A 17025-nucleotide genomic window follows, 5' to 3' on the forward strand; every position below is an offset into this window, starting at 1 on the left:
CCTAGGTATGTGCCCGTTCGTGACTATCGTTGCGTGCATACGGACACGCTTGGGTATGTTTACCATACAAGGTTTACTAGGGAAACCTGCTTGCTCGACCATTGCCCTCCCGTCGCGGACACCATTCTTGGACAGAAGTCCTAGTACGTAGAGTACTTTCCCTAGGTATGTGCCCGTTCGTGACTATCGTTGCGTGCATACGGACACGCTTGGGTATGTTTACCATACAAGGTTTACTAGGGAAACCTGCTTGCTCGACCATTGCCCTCCCGTCGCGGACACCATTCTTGGACAGAAGTCCTAGTACGTAGAGTACTTTCCCTAGGTATGTGCCCGTTCGTGACTATCGTTGCGTGCATACGGACACGCTTGGGTATGTTTACCATACAAGGTTTACTAGGGAAACCTGCTTGCTCGACCATTGCCCTCCCGTCGCGGACACCATTCTTGGACAGAAGTCCTAGTACGTAGAGTACTTTCCCTAGGTATGTGCCCGTTCGTGACTATCGTTGCGTGCATACGGACACGCTTGGGTATGTTTACCATACAAGGTTTACTAGGGAAACCTGCTTGCTCGACCATTGCCCTCCCGTCGCGGACACCATTCTTGGACAGAAGTCCTAGTACGTAGAGTACTTTCCCTAGGTATGTGCCCGTTCGTGACTATCGTTGCGTGCATACGGACACGCTTGGGTATGTTTACCATACAAGGTTTACTAGGGAAACCTGCTTGCTCGACCATTGCCCTCCCGTCGCGGACACCATTCTTGGACAGAAGTCCTAGTACGTAGAGTACTTTCCCTAGGTATGTGCCCGTTCGTGACTATCGTTGCGTGCATACGGACACGCTTGGGTATGTTTACCATACAAGGTTTACTAGGGAAACCTGCTTGCTCGACCATTGCCCTCCCGTCGCGGACACCATTCTTGGACAGAAGTCCTAGTACGTAGAGTACTTTCCCTAGGTATGTGCCCGTTCGTGACTATCGTTGCGTGCATACGGACACGCTTGGGTATGTTTACCATACAAGGTTTACTAGGGAAACCTGCTTGCTCGACCATTGCCCTCCCGTCGCGGACACCATTCTTGGACAGAAGTCCTAGTACGTAGAGTACTTTCCCTAGGTATGTGCCCGTTCGTGACTATCGTTGCGTGCATACGGACACGCTTGGGTATGTTTACCATACAAGGTTTACTAGGGAAACCTGCTTGCTCGACCATTGCCCTCCCGTCGCGGACACCATTCTTGGACAGAAGTCCTAGTACGTAGAGTACTTTCCCTAGGTATGTGCCCGTTCGTGACTATCGTTGCGTGCATACGGACACGCTTGGGTATGTTTACCATACAAGGTTTACTAGGGAAACCTGCTTGCTCGACCATTGCCCTCCCGTCGCGGACACCATTCTTGGACAGAAGTCCTAGTACGTAGAGTACTTTCCCTAGGTATGTGCCCGTTCGTGACTATCGTTGCGTGCATACGGACACGCTTGGGTATGTTTACCATACAAGGTTTACTAGGGAAACCTGCTTGCTCGACCATTGCCCTCCCGTCGCGGACACCATTCTTGGACAGAAGTCCTAGTACGTAGAGTACTTTCCCTAGGTATGTGCCCGTTCGTGACTATCGTTGCGTGCATACGGACACGCTTGGGTATGTTTACCATACAAGGTTTACTAGGGAAACCTGCTTGCTCGACCATTGCCCTCCCGTCGCGGACACCATTCTTGGACAGAAGTCCTAGTACGTAGAGTACTTTCCCTAGGTATGTGCCCGTTCGTGACTATCGTTGCGTGCATACGGACACGCTTGGGTATGTTTACCATACAAGGTTTACTAGGGAAACCTGCTTGCTCGACCATTGCCCTCCCGTCGCGGACACCATTCTTGGACAGAAGTCCTAGTACGTAGAGTACTTTCCCTAGGTATGTGCCCGTTCGTGACTATCGTTGCGTGCATACGGACACGCTTGGGTATGTTTACCATACAAGGTTTACTAGGGAAACCTGCTTGCTCGACCATTGCCCTCCCGTCGCGGACACCATTCTTGGACAGAAGTCCTAGTACGTAGAGTACTTTCCCTAGGTATGTGCCCGTTCGTGACTATCGTTGCGTGCATACGGACACGCTTGGGTATGTTTACCATACAAGGTTTACTAGGGAAACCTGCTTGCTCGACCATTGCCCTCCCGTCGCGGACACCATTCTTGGACAGAAGTCCTAGTACGTAGAGTACTTTCCCTAGGTATGTGCCCGTTCGTGACTATCGTTGCGTGCATACGGACACGCTTGGGTATGTTTACCATACAAGGTTTACTAGGGAAACCTGCTTGCTCGACCATTGCCCTCCCGTCGCGGACACCATTCTTGGACAGAAGTCCTAGTACGTAGAGTACTTTCCCTAGGTATGTGCCCGTTCGTGACTATCGTTGCGTGCATACGGACACGCTTGGGTATGTTTACCATACAAGGTTTACTAGGGAAACCTGCTTGCTCGACCATTGCCCTCCCGTCGCGGACACCATTCTTGGACAGAAGTCCTAGTACGTAGAGTACTTTCCCTAGGTATGTGCCCGTTCGTGACTATCGTTGCGTGCATACGGACACGCTTGGGTATGTTTACCATACAAGGTTTACTAGGGAAACCAGGAAGGAATTCTAGGCACACGTTTTGTTCCATGCACAGTAACTTTCGTTCTCTTAAGGTAGCAATTTAACTTGTTTGACATGATAAGCAACCTGCTTCCCCGACCGTCGCGGACACCATTCTTGGACAGAAGTCCTAGTACGTAGAGTACTTTCCCTAGGTATGTGCCCGTTCGTGACTATCGTTGCGTGCATACGGACACGCTTGGGTATGTTTACCATACAAGGTTTACTAGGGAAACCTGCTTGCTCGACCATTGCCCTCCCGTCGCGGACACCATTCTTGGACAGAAGTCCTAGTACGTAGAGTACTTTCCCTAGGTATGTGCCCGTTCGTGACTATCGTTGCGTGCATACGGACACGCTTGGGTATGTTTACCATACAAGGTTTACTAGGGAAACCTGCTTGCTCGACCATTGCCCTCCCGTCGCGGACACCATTCTTGGACAGAAGTCCTAGTACGTAGAGTACTTTCCCTAGGTATGTGCCCGTTCGTGACTATCGTTGCGTGCATACGGACACGCTTGGGTATGTTTACCATACAAGGTTTACTAGGGAAACCTGCTTGCTCGACCATTGCCCTCCCGTCGCGGACACCATTCTTGGACAGAAGTCCTAGTACGTAGAGTACTTTCCCTAGGTATGTGCCCGTTCGTGACTATCGTTGCGTGCATACGGACACGCTTGGGTATGTTTACCATACAAGGTTTACTAGGGAAACCTGCTTGCTCGACCATTGCCCTCCCGTCGCGGACACCATTCTTGGACAGAAGTCCTAGTACGTAGAGTACTTTCCCTAGGTATGTGCCCGTTCGTGACTATCGTTGCGTGCATACGGACACGCTTGGGTATGTTTACCATACAAGGTTTACTAGGGAAACCTGCTTGCTCGACCATTGCCCTCCCGTCGCGGACACCATTCTTGGACAGAAGTCCTAGTACGTAGAGTACTTTCCCTAGGTATGTGCCCGTTCGTGACTATCGTTGCGTGCATACGGACACGCTTGGGTATGTTTACCATACAAGGTTTACTAGGGAAACCTGCTTGCTCGACCATTGCCCTCCCGTCGCGGACACCATTCTTGGACAGAAGTCCTAGTACGTAGAGTACTTTCCCTAGGTATGTGCCCGTTCGTGACTATCGTTGCGTGCATACGGACACGCTTGGGTATGTTTACCATACAAGGTTTACTAGGGAAACCAGGAAGGAATTCTAGGCACACGTTTTGTTCCATGCACAGTAACTTTCGTTCTCTTAAGGTAGCAATTTAACTTGTTTGACATGATAAGCAACCTGCTTCCCCGACCGTCGCGGACACCATTCTTGGACAGAAGTCCTAGTACGTAGAGTACTTTCCCTAGGTATGTGCCCGTTCGTGACTATCGTTGCGTGCATACGGACACGCTTGGGTATGTTTACCATACAAGGTTTACTAGGGAAACCTGCTTGCTCGACCATTGCCCTCCCGTCGCGGACACCATTCTTGGACAGAAGTCCTAGTACGTAGAGTACTTTCCCTAGGTATGTGCCCGTTCGTGACTATCGTTGCGTGCATACGGACACGCTTGGGTATGTTTACCATACAAGGTTTACTAGGGAAACCTGCTTGCTCGACCATTGCCCTCCCGTCGCGGACACCATTCTTGGACAGAAGTCCTAGTACGTAGAGTACTTTCCCTAGGTATGTGCCCGTTCGTGACTATCGTTGCGTGCATACGGACACGCTTGGGTATGTTTACCATACAAGGTTTACTAGGGAAACCTGCTTGCTCGACCATTGCCCTCCCGTCGCGGACACCATTCTTGGACAGAAGTCCTAGTACGTAGAGTACTTTCCCTAGGTATGTGCCCGTTCGTGACTATCGTTGCGTGCATACGGACACGCTTGGGTATGTTTACCATACAAGGTTTACTAGGGAAACCTGCTTGCTCGACCATTGCCCTCCCGTCGCGGACACCATTCTTGGACAGAAGTCCTAGTACGTAGAGTACTTTCCCTAGGTATGTGCCCGTTCGTGACTATCGTTGCGTGCATACGGACACGCTTGGGTATGTTTACCATACAAGGTTTACTAGGGAAACCTGCTTGCTCGACCATTGCCCTCCCGTCGCGGACACCATTCTTGGACAGAAGTCCTAGTACGTAGAGTACTTTCCCTAGGTATGTGCCCGTTCGTGACTATCGTTGCGTGCATACGGACACGCTTGGGTATGTTTACCATACAAGGTTTACTAGGGAAACCTGCTTGCTCGACCATTGCCCTCCCGTCGCGGACACCATTCTTGGACAGAAGTCCTAGTACGTAGAGTACTTTCCCTAGGTATGTGCCCGTTCGTGACTATCGTTGCGTGCATACGGACACGCTTGGGTATGTTTACCATACAAGGTTTACTAGGGAAACCAGGAAGGAATTCTAGGCACACGTTTTGTTCCATGCACAGTAACTTTCGTTCTCTTAAGGTAGCAATTTAACTTGTTTGCCATGATAAGCAACCTGCTTCCCCGACCGTCGCGGACACCATTCTTGGACAGAAGTCCTAGTACGTAGAGTACTTTCCCTAGGTATGTGCCCGTTCGTGACTATCGTTGCGTGCATACGGACACGCTTGGGTATGTTTACCATACAAGGTTTACTAGGGAAACCTGCTTGCTCGACCATTGCCCTCCCGTCGCGGACACCATTCTTGGACAGAAGTCCTAGTACGTAGAGTACTTTCCCTAGGTATGTGCCCGTTCGTGACTATCGTTGCGTGCATACGGACACGCTTGGGTATGTTTACCATACAAGGTTTACTAGGGAAACCTGCTTGCTCGACCATTGCCCTCCCGTCGCGGACACCATTCTTGGACAGAAGTCCTAGTACGTAGAGTACTTTCCCTAGGTATGTGCCCGTTCGTGACTATCGTTGCGTGCATACGGACACGCTTGGGTATGTTTACCATACAAGGTTTACTAGGGAAACCTGCTTGCTCGACCATTGCCCTCCCGTCGCGGACACCATTCTTGGACAGAAGTCCTAGTACGTAGAGTACTTTCCCTAGGTATGTGCCCGTTCGTGACTATCGTTGCGTGCATACGGACACGCTTGGGTATGTTTACCATACAAGGTTTACTAGGGAAACCTGCTTGCTCGACCATTGCCCTCCCGTCGCGGACACCATTCTTGGACAGAAGTCCTAGTACGTAGAGTACTTTCCCTAGGTATGTGCCCGTTCGTGACTATCGTTGCGTGCATACGGACACGCTTGGGTATGTTTACCATACAAGGTTTACTAGGGAAACCTGCTTGCTCGACCATTGCCCTCCCGTCGCGGACACCATTCTTGGACAGAAGTCCTAGTACGTAGAGTACTTTCCCTAGGTATGTGCCCGTTCGTGACTATCGTTGCGTGCATACGGACACGCTTGGGTATGTTTACCATACAAGGTTTACTAGGGAAACCAGGAAGGAATTCTAGGCACACGTTTTGTTCCATGCACAGTAACTTTCGTTCTCTTAAGGTAGCAATTTAACTTGTTTGCCATGATAAGCAACCTGCTTCCCCGACCGTCGCGGACACCATTCTTGGACAGAAGTCCTAGTACGTAGAGTACTTTCCCTAGGTATGTGCCCGTTCGTGACTATCGTTGCGTGCATACGGACACGCTTGGGTATGTTTACCATACAAGGTTTACTAGGGAAACCTGCTTGCTCGACCATTGCCCTCCCGTCGCGGACACCATTCTTGGACAGAAGTCCTAGTACGTAGAGTACTTTCCCTAGGTATGTGCCCGTTCGTGACTATCGTTGCGTGCATACGGACACGCTTGGGTATGTTTACCATACAAGGTTTACTAGGGAAACCTGCTTGCTCGACCATTGCCCTCCCGTCGCGGACACCATTCTTGGACAGAAGTCCTAGTACGTAGAGTACTTTCCCTAGGTATGTGCCCGTTCGTGACTATCGTTGCGTGCATACGGACACGCTTGGGTATGTTTACCATACAAGGTTTACTAGGGAAACCTGCTTGCTCGACCATTGCCCTCCCGTCGCGGACACCATTCTTGGACAGAAGTCCTAGTACGTAGAGTACTTTCCCTAGGTATGTGCCCGTTCGTGACTATCGTTGCGTGCATACGGACACGCTTGGGTATGTTTACCATACAAGGTTTACTAGGGAAACCTGCTTGCTCGACCATTGCCCTCCCGTCGCGGACACCATTCTTGGACAGAAGTCCTAGTACGTAGAGTACTTTCCCTAGGTATGTGCCCGTTCGTGACTATCGTTGCGTGCATACGGACACGCTTGGGTATGTTTACCATACAAGGTTTACTAGGGAAACCTGCTTGCTCGACCATTGCCCTCCCGTCGCGGACACCATTCTTGGACAGAAGTCCTAGTACGTAGAGTACTTTCCCTAGGTATGTGCCCGTTCGTGACTATCGTTGCGTGCATACGGACACGCTTGGGTATGTTTACCATACAAGGTTTACTAGGGAAACCTGCTTGCTCGACCATTGCCCTCCCGTCGCGGACACCATTCTTGGACAGAAGTCCTAGTACGTAGAGTACTTTCCCTAGGTATGTGCCCGTTCGTGACTATCGTTGCGTGCATACGGACACGCTTGGGTATGTTTACCATACAAGGTTTACTAGGGAAACCTGCTTGCTCGACCATTGCCCTCCCGTCGCGGACACCATTCTTGGACAGAAGTCCTAGTACGTAGAGTACTTTCCCTAGGTATGTGCCCGTTCGTGACTATCGTTGCGTGCATACGGACACGCTTGGGTATGTTTACCATACAAGGTTTACTAGGGAAACCAGGAAGGAATTCTAGGCACACGTTTTGTTCCATGCACAGTAACTTTCGTTCTCTTAAGGTAGCAATTTAACTTGTTTGCCATGATAAGCAACCTGCTTCCCCGACCGTCGCGGACACCATTCTTGGACAGAAGTCCTAGTACGTAGAGTACTTTCCCTAGGTATGTGCCCGTTCGTGACTATCGTTGCGTGCATACGGACACGCTTGGGTATGTTTACCATACAAGGTTTACTAGGGAAACCTGCTTGCTCGACCATTGCCCTCCCGTCGCGGACACCATTCTTGGACAGAAGTCCTAGTACGTAGAGTACTTTCCCTAGGTATGTGCCCGTTCGTGACTATCGTTGCGTGCATACGGACACGCTTGGGTATGTTTACCATACAAGGTTTACTAGGGAAACCTGCTTGCTCGACCATTGCCCTCCCGTCGCGGACACCATTCTTGGACAGAAGTCCTAGTACGTAGAGTACTTTCCCTAGGTATGTGCCCGTTCGTGACTATCGTTGCGTGCATACGGACACGCTTGGGTATGTTTACCATACAAGGTTTACTAGGGAAACCTGCTTGCTCGACCATTGCCCTCCCGTCGCGGACACCATTCTTGGACAGAAGTCCTAGTACGTAGAGTACTTTCCCTAGGTATGTGCCCGTTCGTGACTATCGTTGCGTGCATACGGACACGCTTGGGTATGTTTACCATACAAGGTTTACTAGGGAAACCTGCTTGCTCGACCATTGCCCTCCCGTCGCGGACACCATTCTTGGACAGAAGTCCTAGTACGTAGAGTACTTTCCCTAGGTATGTGCCCGTTCGTGACTATCGTTGCGTGCATACGGACACGCTTGGGTATGTTTACCATACAAGGTTTACTAGGGAAACCTGCTTGCTCGACCATTGCCCTCCCGTCGCGGACACCATTCTTGGACAGAAGTCCTAGTACGTAGAGTACTTTCCCTAGGTATGTGCCCGTTCGTGACTATCGTTGCGTGCATACGGACACGCTTGGGTATGTTTACCATACAAGGTTTACTAGGGAAACCTGCTTGCTCGACCATTGCCCTCCCGTCGCGGACACCATTCTTGGACAGAAGTCCTAGTACGTAGAGTACTTTCCCTAGGTATGTGCCCGTTCGTGACTATCGTTGCGTGCATACGGACACGCTTGGGTATGTTTACCATACAAGGTTTACTAGGGAAACCTGCTTGCTCGACCATTGCCCTCCCGTCGCGGACACCATTCTTGGACAGAAGTCCTAGTACGTAGAGTACTTTCCCTAGGTATGTGCCCGTTCGTGACTATCGTTGCGTGCATACGGACACGCTTGGGTATGTTTACCATACAAGGTTTACTAGGGAAACCTGCTTGCTCGACCATTGCCCTCCCGTCGCGGACACCATTCTTGGACAGAAGTCCTAGTACGTAGAGTACTTTCCCTAGGTATGTGCCCGTTCGTGACTATCGTTGCGTGCATACGGACACGCTTGGGTATGTTTACCATACAAGGTTTACTAGGGAAACCTGCTTGCTCGACCATTGCCCTCCCGTCGCGGACACCATTCTTGGACAGAAGTCCTAGTACGTAGAGTACTTTCCCTAGGTATGTGCCCGTTCGTGACTATCGTTGCGTGCATACGGACACGCTTGGGTATGTTTACCATACAAGGTTTACTAGGGAAACCTGCTTGCTCGACCATTGCCCTCCCGTCGCGGACACCATTCTTGGACAGAAGTCCTAGTACGTAGAGTACTTTCCCTAGGTATGTGCCCGTTCGTGACTATCGTTGCGTGCATACGGACACGCTTGGGTATGTTTACCATACAAGGTTTACTAGGGAAACCTGCTTGCTCGACCATTGCCCTCCCGTCGCGGACACCATTCTTGGACAGAAGTCCTAGTACGTAGAGTACTTTCCCTAGGTATGTGCCCGTTCGTGACTATCGTTGCGTGCATACGGACACGCTTGGGTATGTTTACCATACAAGGTTTACTAGGGAAACCTGCTTGCTCGACCATTGCCCTCCCGTCGCGGACACCATTCTTGGACAGAAGTCCTAGTACGTAGAGTACTTTCCCTAGGTATGTGCCCGTTCGTGACTATCGTTGCGTGCATACGGACACGCTTGGGTATGTTTACCATACAAGGTTTACTAGGGAAACCTGCTTGCTCGACCATTGCCCTCCCGTCGCGGACACCATTCTTGGACAGAAGTCCTAGTACGTAGAGTACTTTCCCTAGGTATGTGCCCGTTCGTGACTATCGTTGCGTGCATACGGACACGCTTGGGTATGTTTACCATACAAGGTTTACTAGGGAAACCTGCTTGCTCGACCATTGCCCTCCCGTCGCGGACACCATTCTTGGACAGAAGTCCTAGTACGTAGAGTACTTTCCCTAGGTATGTGCCCGTTCGTGACTATCGTTGCGTGCATACGGACACGCTTGGGTATGTTTACCATACAAGGTTTACTAGGGAAACCAGGAAGGAATTCTAGGCACACGTTTTGTTCCATCCACAGTAACTTTCGTTCTCTTAAGGTAGCTATTTAACTTGTTTGCCATGATAAGCAACCTGCTTCCCCGACCGTCGCGGACACCATTCTTGGACAGAAGTCCTAGTACGTAGAGTACTTTCCCTAGGTATGTGCCCGTTCGTGACTATCGTTGCGTGCATACGGACACGCTTGGGTATGTTTACCATACAAGGTTTACTAGGGAAACCTGCTTGCTCGACCATTGCCCTCCCGTCGCGGACACCATTCTTGGACAGAAGTCCTAGTACGTAGAGTACTTTCCCTAGGTATGTGCCCGTTCGTGACTATCGTTGCGTGCATACGGACACGCTTGGGTATGTTTACCATACAAGGTTTACTAGGGAAACCTGCTTGCTCGACCATTGCCCTCCCGTCGCGGACACCATTCTTGGACAGAAGTCCTAGTACGTAGAGTACTTTCCCTAGGTATGTGCCCGTTCGTGACTATCGTTGCGTGCATACGGACACGCTTGGGTATGTTTACCATACAAGGTTTACTAGGGAAACCTGCTTGCTCGACCATTGCCCTCCCGTCGCGGACACCATTCTTGGACAGAAGTCCTAGTACGTAGAGTACTTTCCCTAGGTATGTGCCCGTTCGTGACTATCGTTGCGTGCATACGGACACGCTTGGGTATGTTTACCATACAAGGTTTACTAGGGAAACCTGCTTGCTCGACCATTGCCCTCCCGTCGCGGACACCATTCTTGGACAGAAGTCCTAGTACGTAGAGTACTTTCCCTAGGTATGTGCCCGTTCGTGACTATCGTTGCGTGCATACGGACACGCTTGGGTATGTTTACCATACAAGGTTTACTAGGGAAACCTGCTTGCTCGACCATTGCCCTCCCGTCGCGGACACCATTCTTGGACAGAAGTCCTAGTACGTAGAGTACTTTCCCTAGGTATGTGCCCGTTCGTGACTATCGTTGCGTGCATACGGACACGCTTGGGTATGTTTACCATACAAGGTTTACTAGGGAAACCTGCTTGCTCGACCATTGCCCTCCCGTCGCGGACACCATTCTTGGACAGAAGTCCTAGTACGTAGAGTACTTTCCCTAGGTATGTGCCCGTTCGTGACTATCGTTGCGTGCATACGGACACGCTTGGGTATGTTTACCATACAAGGTTTACTAGGGAAACCTGCTTGCTCGACCATTGCCCTCCCGTCGCGGACACCATTCTTGGACAGAAGTCCTAGTACGTAGAGTACTTTCCCTAGGTATGTGCCCGTTCGTGACTATCGTTGCGTGCATACGGACACGCTTGGGTATGTTTACCATACAAGGTTTACTAGGGAAACCTGCTTGCTCGACCATTGCCCTCCCGTCGCGGACACCATTCTTGGACAGAAGTCCTAGTACGTAGAGTACTTTCCCTAGGTATGTGCCCGTTCGTGACTATCGTTGCGTGCATACGGACACGCTTGGGTATGTTTACCATACAAGGTTTACTAGGGAAACCTGCTTGCTCGACCATTGCCCTCCCGTCGCGGACACCATTCTTGGACAGAAGTCCTAGTACGTAGAGTACTTTCCCTAGGTATGTGCCCGTTCGTGACTATCGTTGCGTGCATACGGACACGCTTGGGTATGTTTACCATACAAGGTTTACTAGGGAAACCTGCTTGCTCGACCATTGCCCTCCCGTCGCGGACACCATTCTTGGACAGAAGTCCTAGTACGTAGAGTACTTTCCCTAGGTATGTGCCCGTTCGTGACTATCGTTGCGTGCATACGGACACGCTTGGGTATGTTTACCATACAAGGTTTACTAGGGAAACCTGCTTGCTCGACCATTGCCCTCCCGTCGCGGACACCATTCTTGGACAGAAGTCCTAGTACGTAGAGTACTTTCCCTAGGTATGTGCCCGTTCGTGACTATCGTTGCGTGCATACGGACACGCTTGGGTATGTTTACCATACAAGGTTTACTAGGGAAACCAGGAAGGAATTCTAGGCACACGTTTTGTTCCATGCACAGTAACTTTCGTTCTCTTAAGGTAGCAATTTAACTTGTTTGCCATGATAAGCAACCTGCTTCCCCGACCGTCGCGGACACCATTCTTGGACAGAAGTCCTAGTACGTAGAGTACTTTCCCTAGGTATGTGCCCGTTCGTGACTATCGTTGCGTGCATACGGACACGCTTGGGTATGTTTACCATACAAGGTTTACTAGGGAAACCTGCTTGCTCGACCATTGCCCTCCCGTCGCGGACACCATTCTTGGACAGAAGTCCTAGTACGTAGAGTACTTTCCCTAGGTATGTGCCCGTTCGTGACTATCGTTGCGTGCATACGGACACGCTTGGGTATGTTTACCATACAAGGTTTACTAGGGAAACCTGCTTGCTCGACCATTGCCCTCCCGTCGCGGACACCATTCTTGGACAGAAGTCCTAGTACGTAGAGTACTTTCCCTAGGTATGTGCCCGTTCGTGACTATCGTTGCGTGCATACGGACACGCTTGGGTATGTTTACCATACAAGGTTTACTAGGGAAACCTGCTTGCTCGACCATTGCCCTCCCGTCGCGGACACCATTCTTGGACAGAAGTCCTAGTACGTAGAGTACTTTCCCTAGGTATGTGCCCGTTCGTGACTATCGTTGCGTGCATACGGACACGCTTGGGTATGTTTACCATACAAGGTTTACTAGGGAAACCTGCTTGCTCGACCATTGCCCTCCCGTCGCGGACACCATTCTTGGACAGAAGTCCTAGTACGTAGAGTACTTTCCCTAGGTATGTGCCCGTTCGTGACTATCGTTGCGTGCATACGGACACGCTTGGGTATGTTTACCATACAAGGTTTACTAGGGAAACCTGCTTGCTCGACCATTGCCCTCCCGTCGCGGACACCATTCTTGGACAGAAGTCCTAGTACGTAGAGTACTTTCCCTAGGTATGTGCCCGTTCGTGACTATCGTTGCGTGCATACGGACACGCTTGGGTATGTTTACCATACAAGGTTTACTAGGGAAACCTGCTTGCTCGACCATTGCCCTCCCGTCGCGGACACCATTCTTGGACAGAAGTCCTAGTACGTAGAGTACTTTCCCTAGGTATGTGCCCGTTCGTGACTATCGTTGCGTGCATACGGACACGCTTGGGTATGTTTACCATACAAGGTTTACTAGGGAAACCTGCTTGCTCGACCATTGCCCTCCCGTCGCGGACACCATTCTTGGACAGAAGTCCTAGTACGTAGAGTACTTTCCCTAGGTATGTGCCCGTTCGTGACTATCGTTGCGTGCATACGGACACGCTTGGGTATGTTTACCATACAAGGTTTACTAGGGAAACCTGCTTGCTCGACCATTGCCCTCCCGTCGCGGACACCATTCTTGGACAGAAGTCCTAGTACGTAGAGTACTTTCCCTAGGTATGTGCCCGTTCGTGACTATCGTTGCGTGCATACGGACACGCTTGGGTATGTTTACCATACAAGGTTTACTAGGGAAACCTGCTTGCTCGACCATTGCCCTCCCGTCGCGGACACCATTCTTGGACAGAAGTCCTAGTACGTAGAGTACTTTCCCTAGGTATGTGCCCGTTCGTGACTATCGTTGCGTGCATACGGACACGCTTGGGTATGTTTACCATACAAGGTTTACTAGGGAAACCTGCTTGCTCGACCATTGCCCTCCCGTCGCGGACACCATTCTTGGACAGAAGTCCTAGTACGTAGAGTACTTTCCCTAGGTATGTGCCCGTTCGTGACTATCGTTGCGTGCATACGGACACGCTTGGGTATGTTTACCATACAAGGTTTACTAGGGAAACCTGCTTGCTCGACCATTGCCCTCCCGTCGCGGACACCATTCTTGGACAGAAGTCCTAGTACGTAGAGTACTTTCCCTAGGTATGTGCCCGTTCGTGACTATCGTTGCGTGCATACGGACACGCTTGGGTATGTTTACCATACAAGGTTTACTAGGGAAACCTGCTTGCTCGACCATTGCCCTCCCGTCGCGGACACCATTCTTGGACAGAAGTCCTAGTACGTAGAGTACTTTCCCTAGGTATGTGCCCGTTCGTGACTATCGTTGCGTGCATACGGACACGCTTGGGTATGTTTACCATACAAGGTTTACTAGGGAAACCTGCTTGCTCGACCATTGCCCTCCCGTCGCGGACACCATTCTTGGACAGAAGTCCTAGTACGTAGAGTACTTTCCCTAGGTATGTGCCCGTTCGTGACTATCGTTGCGTGCATACGGACACGCTTGGGTATGTTTACCATACAAGGTTTACTAGGGAAACCTGCTTGCTCGACCATTGCCCTCCCGTCGCGGACACCATTCTTGGACAGAAGTCCTAGTACGTAGAGTACTTTCCCTAGGTATGTGCCCGTTCGTGACTATCGTTGCGTGCATACGGACACGCTTGGGTATGTTTACCATACAAGGTTTACTAGGGAAACCAGGAAGGAATTCTAGGCACACGTTTTGTTCCATGCACAGTAACTTTCGTTCTCTTAAGGTAGCAATTTAACTTGTTTGCCATGATAAGCAACCTGCTTCCCCGACCGTCGCGGACACCATTCTTGGACAGAAGTCCTAGTACGTAGAGTACTTTCCCTAGGTATGTGCCCGTTCGTGACTATCGTTGCGTGCATACGGACACGCTTGGGTATGTTTACCATACAAGGTTTACTAGGGAAACCTGCTTGCTCGACCATTGCCCTCCCGTCGCGGACACCATTCTTGGACAGAAGTCCTAGTACGTAGAGTACTTTCCCTAGGTATGTGCCCGTTCGTGACTATCGTTGCGTGCATACGGACACGCTTGGGTATGTTTACCATACAAGGTTTACTAGGGAAACCTGCTTGCTCGACCATTGCCCTCCCGTCGCGGACACCATTCTTGGACAGAAGTCCTAGTACGTAGAGTACTTTCCCTAGGTATGTGCCCGTTCGTGACTATCGTTGCGTGCATACGGACACGCTTGGGTATGTTTACCATACAAGGTTTACTAGGGAAACCTGCTTGCTCGACCATTGCCCTCCCGTCGCGGACACCATTCTTGGACAGAAGTCCTAGTACGTAGAGTACTTTCCCTAGGTATGTGCCCGTTCGTGACTATCGTTGCGTGCATACGGACACGCTTGGGTATGTTTACCATACAAGGTTTACTAGGGAAACCTGCTTGCTCGACCATTGCCCTCCCGTCGCGGACACCATTCTTGGACAGAAGTCCTAGTACGTAGAGTACTTTCCCTAGGTATGTGCCCGTTCGTGACTATCGTTGCGTGCATACGGACACGCTTGGGTATGTTTACCATACAAGGTTTACTAGGGAAACCTGCTTGCTCGACCATTGCCCTCCCGTCGCGGACACCATTCTTGGACAGAAGTCCTAGTACGTAGAGTACTTTCCCTAGGTATGTGCCCGTTCGTGACTATCGTTGCGTGCATACGGACACGCTTGGGTATGTTTACCATACAAGGTTTACTAGGGAAACCTGCTTGCTCGACCATTGCCCTCCCGTCGCGGACACCATTCTTGGACAGAAGTCCTAGTACGTAGAGTACTTTCCCTAGGTATGTGCCCGTTCGTGACTATCGTTGCGTGCATACGGACACGCTTGGGTATGTTTACCATACAAGGTTTACTAGGGAAACCTGCTTGCTCGACCATTGCCCTCCCGTCGCGGACACCATTCTTGGACAGAAGTCCTAGTACGTAGAGTACTTTCCCTAGGTATGTGCCCGTTCGTGACTATCGTTGCGTGCATACGGACACGCTTGGGTATGTTTACCATACAAGGTTTACTAGGGAAACCTGCTTGCTCGACCATTGCCCTCCCGTCGCGGACACCATTCTTGGACAGAAGTCCTAGTACGTAGAGTACTTTCCCTAGGTATGTGCCCGTTCGTGACTATCGTTGCGTGCATACGGACACGCTTGGGTATGTTTACCATACAAGGTTTACTAGGGAAACCTGCTTGCTCGACCATTGCCCTCCCGTCGCGGACACCATTCTTGGACAGAAGTCCTAGTACGTAGAGTACTTTCCCTAGGTATGTGCCCGTTCGTGACTATCGTTGCGTGCATACGGACACGCTTGGGTATGTTTACCATACAAGGTTTACTAGGGAAACCTGCTTGCTCGACCATTGCCCTCCCGTCGCGGACACCATTCTTGGACAGAAGTCCTAGTACGTAGAGTACTTTCCCTAGGTATGTGCCCGTTCGTGACTATCGTTGCGTGCATACGGACACGCTTGGGTATGTTTACCATACAAGGTTTACTAGGGAAACCTGCTTGCTCGACCATTGCCCTCCCGTCGCGGACACCATTCTTGGACAGAAGTCCTAGTACGTAGCGTTCTTTATTGTACTTGATCAGTTTGTATTGCCTTCGCTTTGTTCCATCGACACTTGCTACTGCTCACTAAGGGGTTTTTGTTTGTGATGTGTACGATAAGCCACCGTCTATCCTATCCGGCACTTTATCAACACTTTTCACCCAAGTCATAGGAACGTAGTGTACTTTCCCTGATCGGTACACAATTTTGGTGCACGGCTATCCTGACCGGCAACTTGTACCAACATGGACATCCATGAACGCGTACGCTCGGGCTGCGCCCTCCGTGTTGTACTTTCCCTGATCGGTACACAATTTTGGTGCACGGCTATCCTGACCGGCAACTTGTACCAACATGGACATCCATGAACGCGTACGCTCGGGCTGCGCCCTCCGTGTTGTACTTTCCCTGATCGGTACACAATTTTGGTGCACGGCTATCCTGACCGGCAACTTGTACCAACATGGACATCCATGAACGCGTACGCTCGGGCTGCGCCCTCCGTGTTGTACTTTCCCTGATCGGTACACAATTTTGGTGCACGGCTATCCTGACCGGCAACTTGTACCAACATGGACATCCATGAACGCGTACGCTCGGGCTGCGCCCTCCGTGTTGTACTTTCCCTGATCGGTACACAATTTTGGTGCACGGCTATCCTGACCGGCAACTTGTACCAACATGGACATCCATGAACGCGTACGCTCGGGCTGCGC

The sequence above is a fragment of the Anopheles merus genome, unplaced genomic scaffold (assembly GCF_017562075.2).
Source record: "Anopheles merus strain MAF unplaced genomic scaffold, AmerM5.1 LNR4000268, whole genome shotgun sequence".
Taxonomy (NCBI): domain Eukaryota; kingdom Metazoa; phylum Arthropoda; class Insecta; order Diptera; family Culicidae; genus Anopheles; species Anopheles merus.